Source organism: Lissotriton vulgaris, chromosome 3_1 (assembly GCF_964263255.1).
Source record: "Lissotriton vulgaris chromosome 3_1, aLisVul1.2, whole genome shotgun sequence".
NCBI lineage: Eukaryota > Metazoa > Chordata > Amphibia > Caudata > Salamandridae > Lissotriton > Lissotriton vulgaris.
The window spans coordinates 734,651,558-734,671,047 of record NC_141689.1 but is presented as its reverse complement, the minus strand read 5'-3'; the positions used below and the strand labels follow the sequence as shown (position 1 = coordinate 734,671,047).

Sequence of the window (19,490 nt, the reverse complement as noted above, 5' to 3'; positions counted from 1 at the left end):
GTGGGCCAGAGTTCTCTGGGTCGGCTAGAAAAAGAAGGACATCATCCGCGTATAGGGCAATTTTATCAATTTGATGGGGATCCCAAGACCATCCTCGAATTCCGGGGTCGTTGCGTATGAGGCAGGCTAGGGTCTCTATTGCCAGCACGAATAAGAGGGGTGAGAGAGGGCACCCCTGACGGGTGCCTCTCCGAATGGAAAAGGTCCCTGAGAGGGCACCGTTGGCGAAGGCCAAGTGCTTTAGGGTTGGAGTGCTGGACTCGGACAGAACGTCTAAAAAAGGGGCCGAATCCCATTGTAGAGAGAACGAACTCCAAATAGCTCCAATCAACCGTATCAAAGGCCTTTTCAAAATCGATGAGAAGCAGGGTCAGATACGGGGTGAATAGGTGGCGGTGGGCAAAGGCGTCGTATGCAATGCTGTGTACCACGGGCAGGCATAAAGCTGCATTGGTCCGGGTGGATCAACTCATGCAGCAAGGGACGAAGGTGTTGAGCCAAAGCAGTGGCAAAGATTTTTATCTCGGTATTGATGAGAGAAATTGGGCGGTAATCCGCGCAGGAGAGAGAGGGCGGCTGGGTCTTTGGAATAACCACAATAATAGCCACATCAGTCTCCTTGATCGACCTCTTCCAACCACGTGTTGGAAGAGGTCGATCAAGTGGGGACCAGTACGTCGCGATACGTGGCGCAGTATTCCTGTGGAAAGCCATCTGGCCCTGGTGTCTTTCCGGAGTGCAATAGGGAGATAGATAGCTCCATGTATCTCCTCAGAGGTAAAGGAAAGGTCAAGGTCAGTCAACTCATCCTGGGCAATGCAGGGGAGCTGAACCACTGACCGTTCCAGCAGTGCTGTCAGAGAAGCCCTAGGGGGCCGGGCTGAGTAGAGCTGGGCATAGTAGCCCGCGAAAGCTTGGGCAATAGATTGCGAGGTACAGTGATGGGTACCGGCAGCATCAGACTTCAGGGATACTTTGGTTGGCATTGGGATAGGAGATCAGGTTGTGGAGCAGCTTTCCGTTTTTGTCGCCCCACCCATAAACACGGGCAACAGAAGAGCGCCATAGCGTCTTAGCCGAGTCTAGGGAGACCTGACGGATCTCCCCCCCAGAGCATCGCGGGCTGACTAGCGGGATGAGTATTGTTTGTGTCTCCCAAGTTCAATTCTAGCCGTGAGGCCTGAGCCTAGAGCTGGGTCAGACAAGCAGTCTTTGCTGCCCGTTTCGTGTGAACCAGACCCCTGGCCACTCCACGTAGGGTAGCCTTATCGGCCTCCCACAGTGTACCCGAAGAAGGGACCGAGCCCTTGTTGACCAGAAAGTATTGCTTCAGTTCCACTGCGAGGGTGTCTCTGATGTCGTCATCTGGTAAAAACCATGCATTCAACTGCCAGACAATACTCATCCCACCGGAGGCATGTCCCAAATGGAGGGAGACAGGGGAGTGGTCCGAGATTCCACGGGGGAGAATAGAGACACCAGAAACCAGTTGACAGCCAATGGCTGGTAAAAGGACCAGATCAATGCGGGAGTGGGTGTGATGGGCCACGGAAGTGTGAGTGTATTGTTCCCGGCGGGGATTCCAATTTCTCCAGGCGTCGCACAGGCCCAGGGCGGATGACCAATCCGGAAGCCGTTTAGCCGAGGGGAGGCGCGGGGAGGAGGGGTCACCTGTCGTGTGAAGGGATGGCTGCATAACCGCGTTTAAGTCAATCCCAATTATTGTCTGACCCTGAGGGAGAGCGGAGATGCCCTCAGTGAGATGCTGAAGAGTAGAGGGTAGTGTGGCTGGAGGGATGTATGTGGAAAGCCTACCAGTCAAGGCCACATAGCAGCCCTGTGTGTTGGTCGTCACGTGTACTGGGGTGAAGGGGAGACCTATTCGAGTCAGTATGGCCACCCCTCGGGAGCCTGGCATGAAACCGGACTGCCAGACCCTGTCAAACCCGTAGTGGGCGAGAAATGAGCAGTGGGTTCCCAGAAGGTGTGTCTCTTGAAGGAAAAAGACGTCCGGCACCTGGCGTTGGGCGCTCTGAAGGACTGCAGCACTTTTGATACGATCTAACAAACCAATTACGTTCCACGACAAAACGTGGAGGGATCTACTGTGGGTGGGCATCTGTGGAGTGGATGGCGCATGAATAAATAGGTGTGAAGGTTCCTGGGTCCCAGGCAGGCGACTCCTCGAAGCTAGGATAAGAGGATGTGGCCTGTGCGCAGGGGTATGCCTGCTGTCGATGGCGGTGGTGCGTGAGCGTGATGAGCTGTCATGAAAAACAAAACCCAATGGCTCAAACAAAGCCAAAAAAGAAAGGGTCCACAGGACAACGGCCCTCCCTCCCCTCCAACTCCCTCCCAACACTACCCCCGTATACTTCCGGAATCGGAGCATCTGTCGCCCTGAAGAGAAATTAGTTAACAATAACAGAGAGCTAATCTTAAAAGGTTAGCAGGGCAGTTCTTGGCAGTAATGGACTGGCTTTTCATTTATTAGGAGGTCCTGATCCCCATTGCTGCTCTCTTGATGTGGTACTCTGGTTCAGTGGTTAGAGCTGGGAAAACCGGTTGCTGGGGAAGCTATGGGCTTTATATATTTAATTAATCAAACATCTCCAATTCTGGCCAGACCACCCCGCTTAGAACTCTGACTTTTGCATCTATTTTCAATTTTGATCCTAATGAACCATCTCAAGCTCTGGCGTTAGTGCCCTACTGCAAATGTCCTCCCCATCCCTCGGCCATTTACCTAAATCACATGGTTCCTGCCTGGTGAAAATTGTCTGCTTTTCGTATATCTGAGCCCCCTCTTTATCTTTCTTATTTACTGTAATGTAACTCCCAAGCATTAATCTGTAAATGTATACTGATATCTTGTTGTACTGTTTGTGAAAGCTTTGTAGCCAAAAACAATAAACTTGAACATAAGAAGTGATCAGAGGTAGACCAACCTGCTAGTTAAGTAACTGAAGACTTTTGTAAGAACGCAAAGGAGATACATGGGGTTGTACGGAGAGTGCAAAGATTTAGTAATATGATAATCAAGGGTTATACATCATACATACTTTTTATAATTCAATGTGCCATTAAACGCAAAGCAAGTGAAGACAAAACAGAGAAATAAGATGCTTTGCGTCAAGGGTTGTTGTAATGTTATGCATAAACTCAAGGCGTGGTAGGCACCGTGATAATTTACACACAAATGATAATCAGGAATCTCTTGGAAGCATTGCATTCGGTACCATTAATTATACCATGCCCCTTCTGCCAGGGTGATATACTATGCCCAAAACATGCCTGTACACTTCTCCTTACTTTATAAATGTAACTAAAGTTACATTGGCTGTTTGGAGGACTTGGAGATTTTCAGTGGGTTTCCTCAGCAGGTCATGCCATGGCCATCCCAAGCAGGTCATGGAAATACAAGTGGTGAATACATGGAGGTGCAACAAGTGTGTGAATCATTGTGTACTTGGAAGGCAAGATAAGTGAACACAAGAACATTTGTGCTCCATATTGGTAACTTATTTAATGAATCGTAGTTTAAAAATATTTACCAAACAGAAGCATTTTGTACACAAAACAATCTTCTTTTTTGTTTTTTATTTCCACTGCAGCAGGATTTTTATGTTTTAGTCAGGACTCATAATGCACACCAGAGCTAGTGGCTTTACCAATGCTTGTTATAAATTAGGCTTAAACATAAGACTGTCCCCCTCTTCTGTACAATATTTATTTCCTTTTTTTTAATTTTTGAAAGAATTTATGGAACATTCATAACACGTCGTTATATATGAAAGTTATACTATTAGTAAGTCAGCTATTACAGACAGGCATTAAAGAAGGAAAGTTACACATACACTGCAATATTTCTTCGCTAGTAAGATCCTGCGGCGGTAATTACCACTTACAGTTGTACAGTAGCACCCATTCCTGCATGCCATCAAAGAGGGTCATAATGCCAACGTCAGCGCTCTGCCATCCTCACAGATGGCACTGCTCATAAACACTAAATGTGTGCGGCTCCACGTTTTATAAGTTCCCACTCTTAATTAAGTGAATTTGAAGCCGAATCTAAGAATGAGGACACAAGTATACAGATGATGCCTTCACAGCTGGTGGTTTTATGGGAGGCAGTAAAACTTACTTTGGCGTAGATCAGCAAAGGAAGATAAACCTTGGACAAGGATTAAAAACCCCGTAAAGATGTTCCGGATGAACTGCAGCTGCTAAACAATTTGCGAATAAAAACTGCAACCTCGGTTTAACGAAAAGCGTAGGGAGAGACTGAGAAGAGTGGAATCAATGCAGACACACTTGAATTATCTGCCGCACATGTTCAGGCGAACACAGACAAATGTGACAAACACACGAGGCGTGAATCCCTCTCAACACCACGTAATATGATCCAGAATTCAGACATTTTACTACGCAAGGAAGTGTGTAACAGCCCGTTACATTTTTCACTAGTTTGAAATATTTCACGGGTATGAACGCTAAAATAAGCCAGGTGATAAAAAAAGACCACACGATTCGTCCACCTTTGAGAGGTGATTCCTTCACTTTACACAACACAGACTGAAACATCCACCAGATTGTTGCTTCCTAATTCTCCGAATTTACATGAAGCCTTTTGTCAGTTTTTCAGCTACAAAGACAAGACAACAGCTGGCTTGTATCATACAACCATAGCACATCTTTGTTCCCTCAGTGTCAGTAATGAGACAGTGAGCAAGATACACAAATGCAATCTCGAATCCCAAAACACAAGGCGAATGGTGTAATCGTGACATGTCCCGATTCATCGTGACTCCCCATCTGCTGTGGTTTGTCCATTCCCACTTGACTAAGTCACATCACATGACCCCATGTGCGTGGGTGCCGGAATCATTTCCCTGCATTTAGTAGCCTTGTCTGCGTGACCCATGAGCGCGCCAGTAAGAACAGCCAGCGGTCATACGGTCCTCTCTGTAATTCCCATGAGCCTCCCCATTGGCGGTTCTCTGATATTGACTCGTCCCATAAAAGACTGACACATTGATTAATAGAGTTATCTCACAGGAGTAGTTGAGAGCATTAGTCACTTCCCTTTTTGGCTATGTTTGTTTCCCCTTTTTCTGCGACTCTCAAAAGCCTGTTGCTTCATTTATTGATAGACTAGATTACATTTTGGCATAAAAACGTCTGAGCCGTACTCTTTCCTTTCCTTGGGCTTTCATGTAATTCTTCGTCCTGATGATGACCTTTCTATTCTTGTGGGTTGAAACGTGGCCAACATTTGAAACATTAACTCTGTTTAAAACATTCCTCCAAATTTCAACTGCCTCTTTATTACTGTACAACCTATAGGCTATTCTAATTGCAGTCATATGTATTTTATCTTTATTCACACTGTTTACTTCTATAGAGAATTGTGTGAAACACTTGAGCACCAAGCACACTTTTTTCTCTTCGGCCAGTTTGAACTAAAACACCTTTTCTGTCATCATTTTGCTCTTTTTTGAATGGCTATTTATGTTCTGGTATTTACTGCCTTCGCTGTTATTTATGTTAGTTACATTCTCAGCATCAGCTTTCTTTGTTTTGTCATTATGACTGGTTCTCTGTGAATATAAAAGTTGTCTCTTGTTAGTTTTTTGAGCATGCAAAAAGGTGGGACACAAATTGACAAACTTGGTCCGAGCTCCTCACAACGTTCTAACTTAATCGAGAAAAGTAGGTGAGTAGACTCCAAATAAACGCAGCCAAAACAGGGTTCTTGTGACCATAAAACGCCTGATGAACCGTACCCTTTTTTTTTTATCATAGCGAAATGGAAAGGTTTAGTGGAATAGCTTAATAACTAATGCACATTGTTTGGGGGGGTTTTATAAAGCACGAACAATGACCCTATGGTATCTGAGCGCTTTACATGAGCACCAGTTGCTTACACACATTCATTTTTTTTTGTTTTCTTCCATAAGCTATGAAGTTGTGTTGTGTGTATTTGTGAAGCGTACTATCACCCTCGAGGGTATCCTGGCACTGCATAAGTTTGTGTGCCTAGCCCTTCCTACGTTCCAAAGGTAGGTTGATTAATTAAAAAGCCAGGTCTTTAGCTTCTTACAGAATTCAAGAAAAGAAGAGGAGGCTGAGATGTGTAGCAGGAGGCCATTCCACGCTTTATGAATGATGATGGGCGCATATCAGGGAGTCAACCTTCACCAGGTTCAGAGACACAGGAAAGGAGTCCGATAAGTCGTTGGTGGAGACAGCAGAGAGTCGCCACCTACTTACAAGGCACTGTGTCCATTCCCATACTGACAGGTCTGGCTGTGTGCCCGTTTCTGTGCATGTAGTCCCAATCTGCACTTAGTTAGACACAGGTAAGTGCAACCAGGTGGTAGTATAATATACTACATGAGAAAAAGTGACAGATTCTGCGATAAGGAGATGCACTTTGAATGTTAGATTATAAAATAAGGCACCAAAGAGGTGACATTTTTTTAGGCAAAACAATTATGCAGAACATGACACCAACTCAACAGCAAAGAATATTGCAACTCCTGGGGGACTCAGGAAGGCAATTCATCAAAGTTCAAGGTACCCTGCCTTACTGATATTAACAAAGGGAGCAAGGGTAGCATGGTGTGAAACAAGCATCCCTGACCACACTCCTTACATCGGTGACAATAACAGGCCTCTCTGTCATGCTTTTTAATCTGAGCAGTTCGGGTACCGCGGATTGGTGCCTCATGAGCTGTAGGGGGGCTTAAAAACGGCCCCCAGGGACAAACTGACTTCAGCTTTGAAAGAAACTTAGCAGTCCCTGCACTGCATCCCCCCATTTGAAGAAGGCCACTTTGGCTGCTCAGCTGTTGCGGGGGTGGTGCAATGTAGGGCACAACATAATGATGTCACTGGCTCCAGTGGGTCACAGAGCTTAGCACAACCATGTTTCTCTGTTGAAATGGCTTTTAATTAAAGCTCCCTGTTTTCCATTTTTACCAATTTATACAGATAAATGCAGACAGAAAACATTTGTTTTCTCGCCTGTATTTATTTTTAAATGTGGATAAAAACAGAAATTGGGTTGCTTTTGAGTAATTCTAAATACTGTCTGCCATGACTTCTAGGGCAATATATAGCTGTGTGGATTGATAGGTAAAGGGGTTAAACAAGGAAGGAATTTTAGTAAACAGGATTTAACAGGAGTAGATATGCACAAGGTTCATACCGAAATGTGTATATTCTCATATAAGTGGATTGGTTTATCTTCTGCGGATGTTCACAGCATTGAAACCTGGCAGGCATTCAAGCAAGAGTGCAAATTTATTAGTTAAATAATGTAGAAATATACTAATTTAAGCTTAATTTCTCCTCAAAACCGAAAATAAATATAGATAAGTACAGATAAAATAATCAAAAAAGAAATATGGATAAATACAGACGGAAATGTAAAAAAAACGAAATACCATAAAACCGGGAGCCCCACTAGTAATACACAAAGGAGCCAGCAGCACATTTTCACAGTCACTCTATTCAGGTGATATTACTGGATGGGCTGCGCCAATGAGATCACTTGAAATACAGTACAGTGAGGCAGGCTAGATTTCAACCCAATTACGGAGAAATAGAAATGCAATAAAAGGATAAAATGTAAACGCTCATAAAAAATAAAATGCTACAAAACAGATCTACAGCGGAAGGTCCCAAAGACATATTTATGGATGCGCTGCTGAAACAATTGCCTAGTTATCGTCTGTAAAGGCCCCCTAATGAGGGCAGTGTGCTCATTAAAGTGCACATCCATTTAGACCTGCCCATCATATTTTATAAGCTTTCAAACCAAATGGAAATAAAGTGGCAGGTCATCAATAACTCTCCTGCAATTTCTCACTTCAGGCTGGAAAGGGCAGTATAAAGAAATGTTTCTTTCAGTGTTGCCATATTAACAGCGTGCTAAAGGAATCCTGATAAACCAAGGAAAAAGGTCATTTCTGCCATTTTCTCGTACTTAGTATAAACGTGTTACACCTACAGGCTTCTCCAAAGAGTAACTTGTGAGCTACTGGTAGGCTTCCAACTACCAGGAAGTAATGCTCCCTACTAAAGCAGCACAACCTACTAAATTACAAGGTTTTCATTGGTTGAATTAATATAAGTATCCTAAAACTGAAACGTGTGTCTTCAAGACAAAAACGTATGTGTTTTCAGAACTCATATGCTGATGTTTGGAGAAAAATGGTGGAATTTCCAAAACATATTTGTAGATGATATTTGAACGTTAACTCATGTAGCAAAGTGGAGAATTATTACTTATATTATTAACTTGGTGTCAACGGCACTGCAGATATGGCTGCCCTGTATTACCCTAGTAAAGGAATTCCAAATTAATAGAGCCTTTTTTTACATCATTGCAGGCACCCCGGGCCGATGCACTGTGGTGATCACTACTGGTAATTTTGCATCAGGTAGCCACTAATGTGAACTTCTACTATAACAGCTCTAGTAATATTAATAGTTTGGGATGGTTTTCATTGAGCATATGTAGACCACCTGGGCAAATTCCTCTCCTAAAGCTAACACTACAATCACCCCCTCAACCTGACTTTACCTATCATCACTGCCCTTTTCTTGGCTGCCTTCCCCTATGTTACCCACCCTGCACTTTGAACAATCCTTCAGGGTGATGAGACTGCTTTTCTAGTTTATTGCGTCGTTTTTGCTCCTATCCCATATAGTAGTCGAATATTATGACGGTTTGTTTTACCATATATTGTTTCTATTTGTTTCCTTATCCCTGGACTCTCCCCCCCTTTGTTCTGTATCCCACCTGATACTACTGTAAAGCGTTCTGATACCCTCACGGGTCTGGTTTGCGCTCTAAAAAACAGTAAATAAATAAATAAATAAATAAATCTTACACAAAAGGTTGGAGACCCCCGACATAGAATGTGATGTACTGGGAACCATATATACAGTTTTCAAAACAGCACCATTGACTCTCAGTTGCTTTTTTCTGAAAGACCTGGCCTACATTACTCTGAACAGTCTACAAAATATTTTTGTAGAACCTGCCATACTACCTCCAAGCAGATTCCCATCCTATATCTGCCCTAACAGGTTGTTAGAGAAACACCGGAAACAGGAATCATCTGATTTTAGAAATCCCTAAAGCTAGAAGAAGCACACCATCTTAACAGGTGTTACAATGCCTAGTTCCCAGATCATGGAACTCCATTCCTGATCACAGGGGATGGAATACCAATCTCCTAGCATTCGGAAAAATTCTTCGGATATCTCTATGGTAAATCTTTGGTTTATTGTGTCTCATGTTTCTCCCTCCCTCCTGACTGTGTATTTTATTTTGTGATTTATGTTACTAGCTTGTTAGTTCTCACTTTCATGCTCTTCTCTTCAGCTCTTTTTCTTCTGTTTTCCTCAGCACTATTATTTGTTTGAGTGAACAAGTGTTTTAGGAATAAATTAATATAAATAAAATTAAATTTATGTTACCTGCAAAGCCCTCTGATACCCCTACATCAAGGCTTACTTTACTCTCAGTAAACATGTCAAATAAACAATTGTACCACATCGCTCTAATAAAGCATCACCTCTACTCCTGTATGCTCAAGGTTCTCATGGTTTATAGGGCCCAGGTGTTACCCATTCCTCCTGCTCCACTCTGCAATTGTCCCATTTATTCTCCAGTCTGATATCTCTTCACATTCGTATTGGAAGTTCTGAGTGTAAAAAAAGAACCTTAACTTGCATTGTAGGTCACACAGCTTCACACTACCAAATGCTAAATTTTGATGGGCTCCTAGCTGGTAGATATCCACCCAGGAGATCCACAGGTAGCACCTCAGACAAGCCTCATTACAGCATCAACATTCATATAGCTATGCCTACTTCATCTAAAAGCTGCCTGTGAAGATCACACAATTCTAATAAAGAAGTAAATGTTCACCTAGATTGTCTCTCGGCACTGGTACACATGTGGATGGAGAAAACAGCTTAAATATCATTCACTTTCCTGTGCAGAAGACTTAATGTGTACATGAAAATCGTTCTTACCTCTGCTGTAACAAGTCCCTAAAATAAATGAGTCCCCAAAATTATCACTTACCATTTGTTAATATAATATATTCAAATCGTTCCAAGAATGTGAAAATTGTGTAGCACATGACAGGTTAAGTGGGTTCTAAAATAGCAGCCTCGTTGTGTTTTCTGATTTACAAAGTTAGTTATTTTAAAACATGTTTTCATTAATGACCTGTGACTGTAGTTGTTTATCAGTGATACAGACTGACATCTTTTATAGAGAGTAAGGAAAATGTTCCTTACTCTGAAAGCATCTATTTGTGGTAGATAGTGCTGTAGATTCACATGCTCTGTATATTCCTGCCATCTAGTGTTGGACTAGGACGTGTACAACTTGTTTTTCTCCAAAGAAGTCTTTCGAGTCACAAGGTATAGTGTCTCCTTCGATGACTGGAAATGCGCATGGGAATTAGCTCCATTGTTACATTATTTTACTGCACAGTTGGTGAGGATGGAGATGAAACATAGAAGTGATAGAAAATGGTCATTCAAGTGACTGTTGAAAAGGAAAGTAAAGCAAACCATCTGCAAAAACTAAAGGCTTCCAGGAAGGCAAGTGGGCACATATGAATCTACAGCACTACATGCCATGAACAGATCCTTACAGGGTAACATCTTCCATTCTTGGCATGTGTAGCTGTATATACACATCCTCTGCATAGACTGTAAACCAGTTCTCTCCTAAGCTGTGGTTAGCCAGAGGATCTTGCAGAGTAGTGTTTGGTGAGTGTGTGTGGTGTGGAACAAGTAGCTGCTCTACAGATATCAGCTATTGGGATGTTACTAAGAAAGGCCATGGAGGCTGCCTTATTGCATTTAGAATGCGGCCTAGGGGGAGCAGGGAACGGTATTTTGGCCTTGGCATAGCATGTCTGAATGCACTTGGCTAGCCAGAAAGCAACCCCTGCTTTTGAAATAGCAATGCCTTTGCGTGGTTTAGCGAAGGTGACAAATAATTTTTTTGTTTTACAAAATGTTTGTTTCCTGTCAATGTACTACATGAGGTCCTTCTTGATATTAAGCGTGTGAAGGGCTCTCTCAGCTTCTTAGTCTGGGTGTGGGAAGATCACTGGGAACTCAACTGTCAGGTTGAGGTAGAAAGGAGAGCCCACATTAGGCAGTAACTTTGGGTTAGTCCTATGAAGTACTTTGCCAGGGTGAACCTTAAAAAAGTCTCTTCCAGTGTGAGAGCTTGAATCTCACCCACAAGCTTGAAGCAAGCGACTGCATCTGGAAACGCTACCTTCCACGACAGCACGTATAAAGGGCTCATAAAGGGGTCCATGAACCTTGTGAGAATTGCATTGAGGTTCCAGGGTGGGGCTAGAGGTAACCTAGGGAGGAATAACCCACTTAAGCTACTCCATAAAATCCCTAATGACAGGGACTCCTGAATTTTAAAAAGTGTTCCCTGTTCTGTTGTTATGCTGCAACTGTAGCTAAACACAAACAAATGGAAGTGTAAGTTAGAGCTGAATGATGCAATTGAAACAGGCTTGAGGGTTATGATGTGTTTGGGTAGGCCGTCGTGGACAAACCTCTTCCACTTTGCCACATAACAGGCTCTAGTAGTGGGACAGCAAGCTGCTTGGAGACTCAACAAGTGATGAGCGGGGAAATTAAGATAGCAAAACTCTAGGACCTCAGGAGCCAAATCGCTAGGTTGAGCTGCTTGGGGGCGGGGTCTCTGATTGTGTCCTAGTGTAGAGTGAGAATATCGTTCTGGCTGGGAAGCTTCTTGTGAAGTACAACAGACAACTCTAAAGGGGTTGTAAACCATGGTTGTCTAATCTATGTGGGATTTACCAGGATGAGGGTGAGGGACGTCTGCCGTAGCTTTATACCATGTATGGAAAAAATAGGAGAGGCGGAAAAGTGTAGGCAACTAACCCTGATTAGTTCACCTACAGTGCAATGCCCATGGACTGTGGGCGCTGAAACTTGGAGGCGAAGCTTGAGCATTTTGCATTTTTGGCAGTTGTTAACAGATTTACATTGGGTACGCCCAACGTTGGAAGTTTGAGAACAGGACCTAAAGGTTGGAGTTCCCATTAGTGAAGTTGTTGCGGCATCTTCCTGAGAAGGTCTGCAAAATTGTTGTCCGCTCTCGGAAGGTAGCTCGTTAACAGATATACCTTGTGGTGGATCGATCAACGCCATATGTTCTGCGGTAAAGCAGAGAGCTGGGGAATATGCGTTCACCCTTGTTCCAAAGGTAACACATAGCATTTATGTTGTCTGTTTTGCTAAGACTGTTATGTGAAGTGCGTGGCAGAAAAAAGCTTTGAGAGCCAGTTGGTCTGCATGCCATTCTAGATATTTGATGGAAGTGAGATGACACATGTCTACTGCAGAGCTATGCAAGAAACTGAAGACCTCGCTCTTCGTATAAGCACCTTGGGCACCTCACACGTTCCTCAATGCTTAGATACCCTCTCGGGTGATTAGTGCACCATACAAAGCAAGATAACATAGCAGAGTACTAAGTGAAACAATGTTGAATGATTCAGATCATTGCAAGATAGTTCAGTGGGTCAACAACGGACTTCACAGAGGCATATCGTGTTTGCCACAGGTTCTAATCCCAGTGAGAAAACTGTGAGAAAATGCACCTTTTTGTGAGGTCTCTGTGCATTCATGCTGGTTACAGATTCCAATTACAAAGAGACAGATCTGTGGGTTAATGCACCTACTGCAGAGATTGTATGCAACTTGTCACAGACTGTAGAGTGTTTAACTACAATTGTAAAATGTTGGGATTCCCACATCTCAAAAATGGTATTAAATCCTAAAAGGGTGTCCGGTGCAATATTAATGAACCAGCGCCTCTCTATTAGTAGACCGGTCGCCCCTGCCTTGGTAGTCTATGAAGGGAAGGCTTTAGCCTCGGCAGTTTATGGCTCCGAATTATGGGGTGCTGAAAATACTAAGGCACTGGTAATAGCGGAAAATAAGTTTATCAGAGATTTAGTCTCACTTCCAGCCTCTACCCCCTTGTTACCCTTATTTTTTCATATGGGTAGAAAATCCATCTCGGACAAAGTTAAACTAAGGCCACTGCTATTCTGGGTGCGCCTTAGAAGAACCGAGGAACTAGCCATGTATGCCCGAGCGTTGGATGAGTTAATAACCCTAAATGCTTCCCATCAAATAAAGTGGCTTAACAACCTTAAGAAATTAGTAATATCAATAGGCCTGGGGGAGTCCTGGGCGTCACAAGTCCCTCCTGCTAAGCAAATTGTGAAAAAACTATATTGGGACTGGGTTGAAGCCAAGATCAATAACAACTCAAATCTGGGGACTTTAACAACAAACTTTCTTATCCACAAACCCTCTATGAAGTTGGAACCATTTTTGGATTGTATCCAAGTAGCTAGAGATAGAACCCTGTTCATGAAATTAAGATATGGCACCCTGCCCCTTAAAACATTTTTGGAAAGGTGGAAGACCAAGGGAGGGATTGATCCAAAGTGCCCAGGTTGCCAATGCCCAGAGGAAACCCTTGGCCATTTTTTATTTGCCTGTTCAGCATACAAATTTGTTAGGGCTAAATGGTTGAAACCTGTATGCAGGGAGTTGGGTGTAAAAGACCATAGGTCAGCCCTCCGTATTATCTTAACCAATACTGTTTCCATGTATATCATCTGTGGGGTGGCAAAATATCTGGGGGGTGCCTGGATAATACGCTCTAGACTGTTGGATAACGCGTAAAAACCTTTTTAATAAGCAAACATTGTTTTTACTTTGCTGTTTTTAAAATTGCTATTTGCTGTTCTGGATGTAAATGTAGTACTTTGGATGGATTGTTTTTATGTATTTGTATGTTTGCACTTTTATGATAAATATCTATCGAATAAAGTATTACAACACTAAAAATGTTGGTTTTAGTCATGGACAGTAGAGTGCTTAACTGCAATGGCCTGCATGTGATCTATATTTCACATGCTCCATTCCTAATGAAATAGCTACCTTCTAATGGTGCAGTTACAGTATGAGCTATTTACCAGTAAAGTAATGGGGTTAATAACGGAAACAAAGCACAAATTGAAACAATTACTACTAAAACGTACCAATTTCGCAGCCAGACAAACTAAAGCTCCTTCTACAGTGAACATGATTTTGCAGTAAAAAAAAATGTTTGAATTTATGATTGTTATAAAACAACCATTATTTCACATTTCAATAAAAGAAATATTTAATTATTTATCAGAGCTTGTAAATCAATTAGACAGTGGTTGTGAAAAGTCGTTTACTTTGAGGACAAGTAGTTTTCTGTAGCTTTTTATACCAGGGAAAGGTCGATTTTGTAAATATGTCCATGCTCTGTATATACAGGCATGAAAGCAAAGGAGAGATTAGGAAAAAAGCAGTTTTTAGTCACGGCTTTATCAGCAGAGGAGGGAATAACTATCCTTTGAACATAAAATATATGCATGTCTTGCTTTAAAAAAACACCACACATACAAACATGGAAGGGGAAGATGCCCGAAAACATAATCTGGGCATGAACCCTCTAAATTGTACTGTGATCAAGAGATAGCTCATGAAAAGAGTGTGGGTTGTAGTTCATCCATTCCGGTCATGTTGTTTTGGAAAAAGAAAAAGGTTAACGAATACCAGCTTGCCAATAAAATGCATTAATGTAACAACTTTTACTGTTGCAGTTCACAGTACAAATGGCTCAGTAATTACCAGTTACGTTCGAAAACGAAACCATCTATTTTGCACCAAATCAGAGCAATGAATTGTCAATAAAAGGAGAAGCAGGAGTATTTGGTCCTCGCACATCATTCACAAAGAAGCAGCCTAAAGGTATGAAGTATCAATCGCCGAGAAGCCCTTAACTTGATCTAATATGGCCATGGGGAAAGCCATCTACCATCTCCATTAGGTTTCACAACGCTCAAAGGACTGGACTTAAATATTTCAGAGTTGTAGGACTAGATCCTTACTGCGAGGTGCATATCACCATGACGTCCAATGGTATTTCATGGGTGCTGTAGACAAATACCTAACACTAACGGACTCGCGGCTGGCCTGAACACACTCCTACACTCCAGGGGCGGCCGTAGGTATGTGCAAGCTGTGCGCCTGCACAGGGCCACCAAACCCCAGGGACCACCATGCCAATATATATCCTTAATATAATAATCCTCTGAGGATGGATACATATTTGTGTGGCGGCCCCTGGCAGGTATTTGGCGGCCTCCGGCTCTGTTCCACTTCCAAACACCCTGACCCAGCCCTCTTCACTGGCATCCGCGCACGCCCCGCCCGGACCCCCTCTTCTGGGGCCCCCTACCTATGCTCCATGCCCAGGGCCGCCATGAGCCTAGAGCCGCCCCTGTACAATCCGACAGCGCTAACAATCCCCCTTTCCCCTACACTCCTTGGCTTTGCAATGGAGGGGTATCTTGCTCTGGAATGCTTTTAAAAGAATATTCCTGTGAGCTCTGGTGCAGGCATAGAAACAATTGGTAGTCTAGGGCAGGGGTTTTTAACCTGTGGTCTAGGGACTGCTGCGGTCCTCAGCACCTGGTCATGGGGTAAATGACTGCTTAGAAAATAAAATAATAGTGACTGATTAATAAAGTGTATATAAATAAAGAAGCAACATGTAAAATGGAACATTTTAAAGCGTTCTGTAAATGTGGAGGAATCTGAAATCGGAATTGGAGGCAAAAAATTATGTTAGTGTCCTCAGATTGATTTGTTGGTGTAGTGCAAATGGATCAAACAGACTATATTATGAAAGATGAGTGACTTCATTTGAAATGTCCCAACCATCTCAATAAAATGAAAATATTCATTTTTTTATTTTTGTGTAATAATTTAAACATTTGTGTATTTTGTTTGCTGAATGGTTGTTTCAGTTTTTTTATGGACTAGATGAGGTTCAAATCAGCAAAGCTGCTTAAGCCTGGGTCTCTGGATTCCAGTAATACCTTAATGGTGGCCCCCGGATTTCAATAATATTCAGTTAGGATCCCGGTATTACAATAATCATTAAGTGAGGGTCCTCAGAAGCCAAAAGGTTAAGAGCCACTGGTCTACAGCACAGAGAATCCAATTCCTGAGGGTCGAACGTTAGTCAGGCCAAATGGAGATGAACCCAATCCCATTTTCAAGTACTGTGATAAAATGGAGGGAGCTATAAAACCAGAGGAGCTCACCTGAAGTGAACCAAGGTCAGGAAGGCATAGGACACCTGGTCCAGATAATACATGCAACTCTTGACAGAGTTTTGGGGCTGGTTCTCTTAGCAGATACTTCCAAAGGCTTCCTAAAACTCATGCCTAATAGGGAGAGCAAGAGAACACTCACATCTCAAGGATGTTCGATACAAACAGAGAACTAACAGCAGTACAAAGTTTATGGGTGAATAAAACCTAGTCTCAACCTGGAAGAAATCTAGATTATTAACTTGTGAAATATGATTGAAGTGGTGTAGAGGAAGTGGAGATGCTGAAACATAGCTTTGCCGTAAAAGTGTAGGGGTTTTGAGATAGAAGATTGCTTAGACCAACAGTAGGTTTTTGAGAACACATCCCAATGGGATATTTCTATGATAATAGGCGTTTTCTACTCTTTTTGATTAATGACTTGAAGTTAATACTTCATTCTGAAAGTTTGAAAGTCGCTCAGTGATCATCAAACTGGAGGTGGGAGAAAATAATGTTTAGTTTGTTTTGGCTAAATAGATAGGTGGCTTAGTTGAGTGTTTTTTTCAAATCTGAGTTAACATTATGTCAACCGCCCTTTCTTTTCCCAGTATACAGACATGATATTGAATCAAAAATATAGAATAGCACTAATATCGAAGTCAAAATATAAAATGGACAAAATATCGAATGGACAGAATATAGTGGTGGAAAATATCGAATTGAAGGTAAGTAATGTAATATCGATTTTTAAATTATAGAAAGTTAAAATATCGAAGTATATAATATAGGTATTAAAATATATCGAATTTTTAATACTATTGATTTTTTAAAGTTTTTTTTAATGTTAATTATTTTTTGCGTAATTTAATTCTGTAGTGGGTTGTGGGTTTATAGGGGAATAGGGTGGGAAGTAATTTAATTGTAATTAATTAAATATGTTAATGTATTTATTGGTATTCATTTTGAATTAATTGTTAATTAATTTTTAATTGGTAATTATTCTTTAATTGGTAAATATTTTTTATACATTGATTAATTGATAATTATGTTAATTTAATTCATTTATTTTCCGTAGCGGGTTTTGGGTTTATAGGGGAATAGGGTGAGAAGTAATTTAATTGCAATTAATTAAATATGTTAATTTATTTATTGGCATGCATTCCAAATTAATAGTTAATTTTTAATTGGCAATTAATTAATTTTTAATTGGTAATTAATTTTTATTAATTGATTAATTAATTATTATGTTAATTTTATTAATTTATTTTCCGTTCTGGGTTTATAGGGGAATAGGGTGGGAAGTAATTTAATTGTAATTGAGTAAATCATTTGTATTTATTTATTGGTATTGATTTTTAATTTATTGTTAATTGTTAATTGGTAATTAATTTGTATTAATAGGAAATTAATTGTAATACCTAATATTTATTTGTATTTTTAATTGATTAATTATTACATAATATTAAATTGGTAATTTATTTTATTTAATTTTTTATTGGCATTGATATTTAATTTATTTTTATGAATATATTTAATCTTTACTTTCCCTACTGTTAAACTCACTAGAGTGGGAATAGTAATTTTTATCCCTACGCTATCCAACGCTTTCCCTACAGTTGCACTCTCTGGAGTGGGAATAGTAATTTCTACCCCTACGGTATCCAACGCTTTCCCTACTGTTGCACTCTCTGGAGTGGGAATAGGAATTTTTACCGCTACGCTATCCAACGCGCTCCCTACTGTTGCACTCTCTGGAGTGGGAATAGTAATTTTTACCCTCCCGCTATCCAACGCTTTCCATACTGTTGCACTCACTGGAGTGGGAATAGTAATTTTTACCCCTACGCTATCCAACGCTTTCCCTACTGTTGCACTCTCTGTAGTGGGAATAGTAATATTTACCCTCCCGCTTTCCAACGCTTTCACTACTGTTGCACTCTCTGGAGTGGGAATAGTAATTTTTACCCTCCCGCTATCCAACGCTTTCCCTACTGTTGCACTCACTGGAGTGGGAATAGTAATTTTTACCCATACGCTATCCAACGCTTTCCCTACTGTTGCACTCACTGGAGTGGGAATAGTAATTTTTACCCTCCCGCTATCCAACACTTTCCCTACTGTTGCACTCACTGGAGTGGGAATAGTAATTTTTACCCTTACGCTATCCAACGCTTTCCCTACTGTTGCACTCACTGGAGTGGGATTAGACATTTTTACCCCTACGCTATCCAACGTTTACCCTACTGTTGCACTCACTGGAGTGGTAATAGTAAATTTTACCCTCCGGCTATCCTACGGTAAAAAAAATGTATATTTGTTATTAATATTATGTTAATATATATATATATATATATGAATCCAACGATTTCAAAGTCTAGTAACACGCTCTCAGAGTCCCAAAAAACACTACACAAATCAGCAGGGTCCAAGGGTGTTTATTAACACCTACTACATGTTTCGGATTCCACGAAGCCTTGATCACGTAAGTGCCGTGCAAGCATGCAAAACATCAAATACATTTCCAAAGTGCTCTAAACATAAACAATAGACAAGTACTCCAGTTCAAATCATGGCAGCCATTTTGGAACGGTCAAATTGTCTAAGTAAACAAAATAGTGTGACTGGTTTGGTATGTTGTAAAAACAAGGAGACACATCGCAAATTTACCCCCCTGCATGAAATTGCATGAAAATACATGAACATGATGTAATATCGGGGCTTAGGGGCTAAAAGCGCTGAAATATGCGACGCGCCTGAATCGGAGGGTGGTAGTCATGGTGATGGTCGGGGCAGGACGCCGTGTCTCGCTGCGCAGCACAAAGTATAGGCTGGCAAAAGAAAGGAACAGTGTCGGCCTGTACAATGTCTGGACCTGGACATAGGTGAGAGATAGGCGAAAGACAATGATGAAAGTCTGTAGCTGCCCCTTTGGACCCGTGGGTTAGCAAGTAAAATATCGTGCTAGGGAGCAGGTGTGTCAAGCTTGTGACCGTGATGTCAGGAAGGTCCAGTTACTAAGTATATATATATGTGTGTGTGTGTTAAAAAAATTAATTTGTATGTTTATTTTTTTTAACTTTAATTATTTAATAATTTTACGGTTATTCAAGTATTTTTAAGTATGTTTTAGTTAATTATATTTATTATTTCATTAATTTTAAATTACTTTTAAGACATTTAAAAAAAATTTATATTTTGACTAACTATATATTTTGTAATGATATTTTTGATTCGATATTCTTG

The 19,490-nt window shown here is 41.4% G+C and overlaps 1 protein-coding gene across 1 annotated transcript in view; it reads right to left on the bottom strand.

The window, feature by feature from the left end:
• The window catches only part of COMMD10 (COMM domain containing 10), an 898,809-nt gene that overhangs the window by 572,931 nt on the left and 306,388 nt on the right, over window positions 1-19,490 (bottom strand). The window lies entirely within an intron of this gene.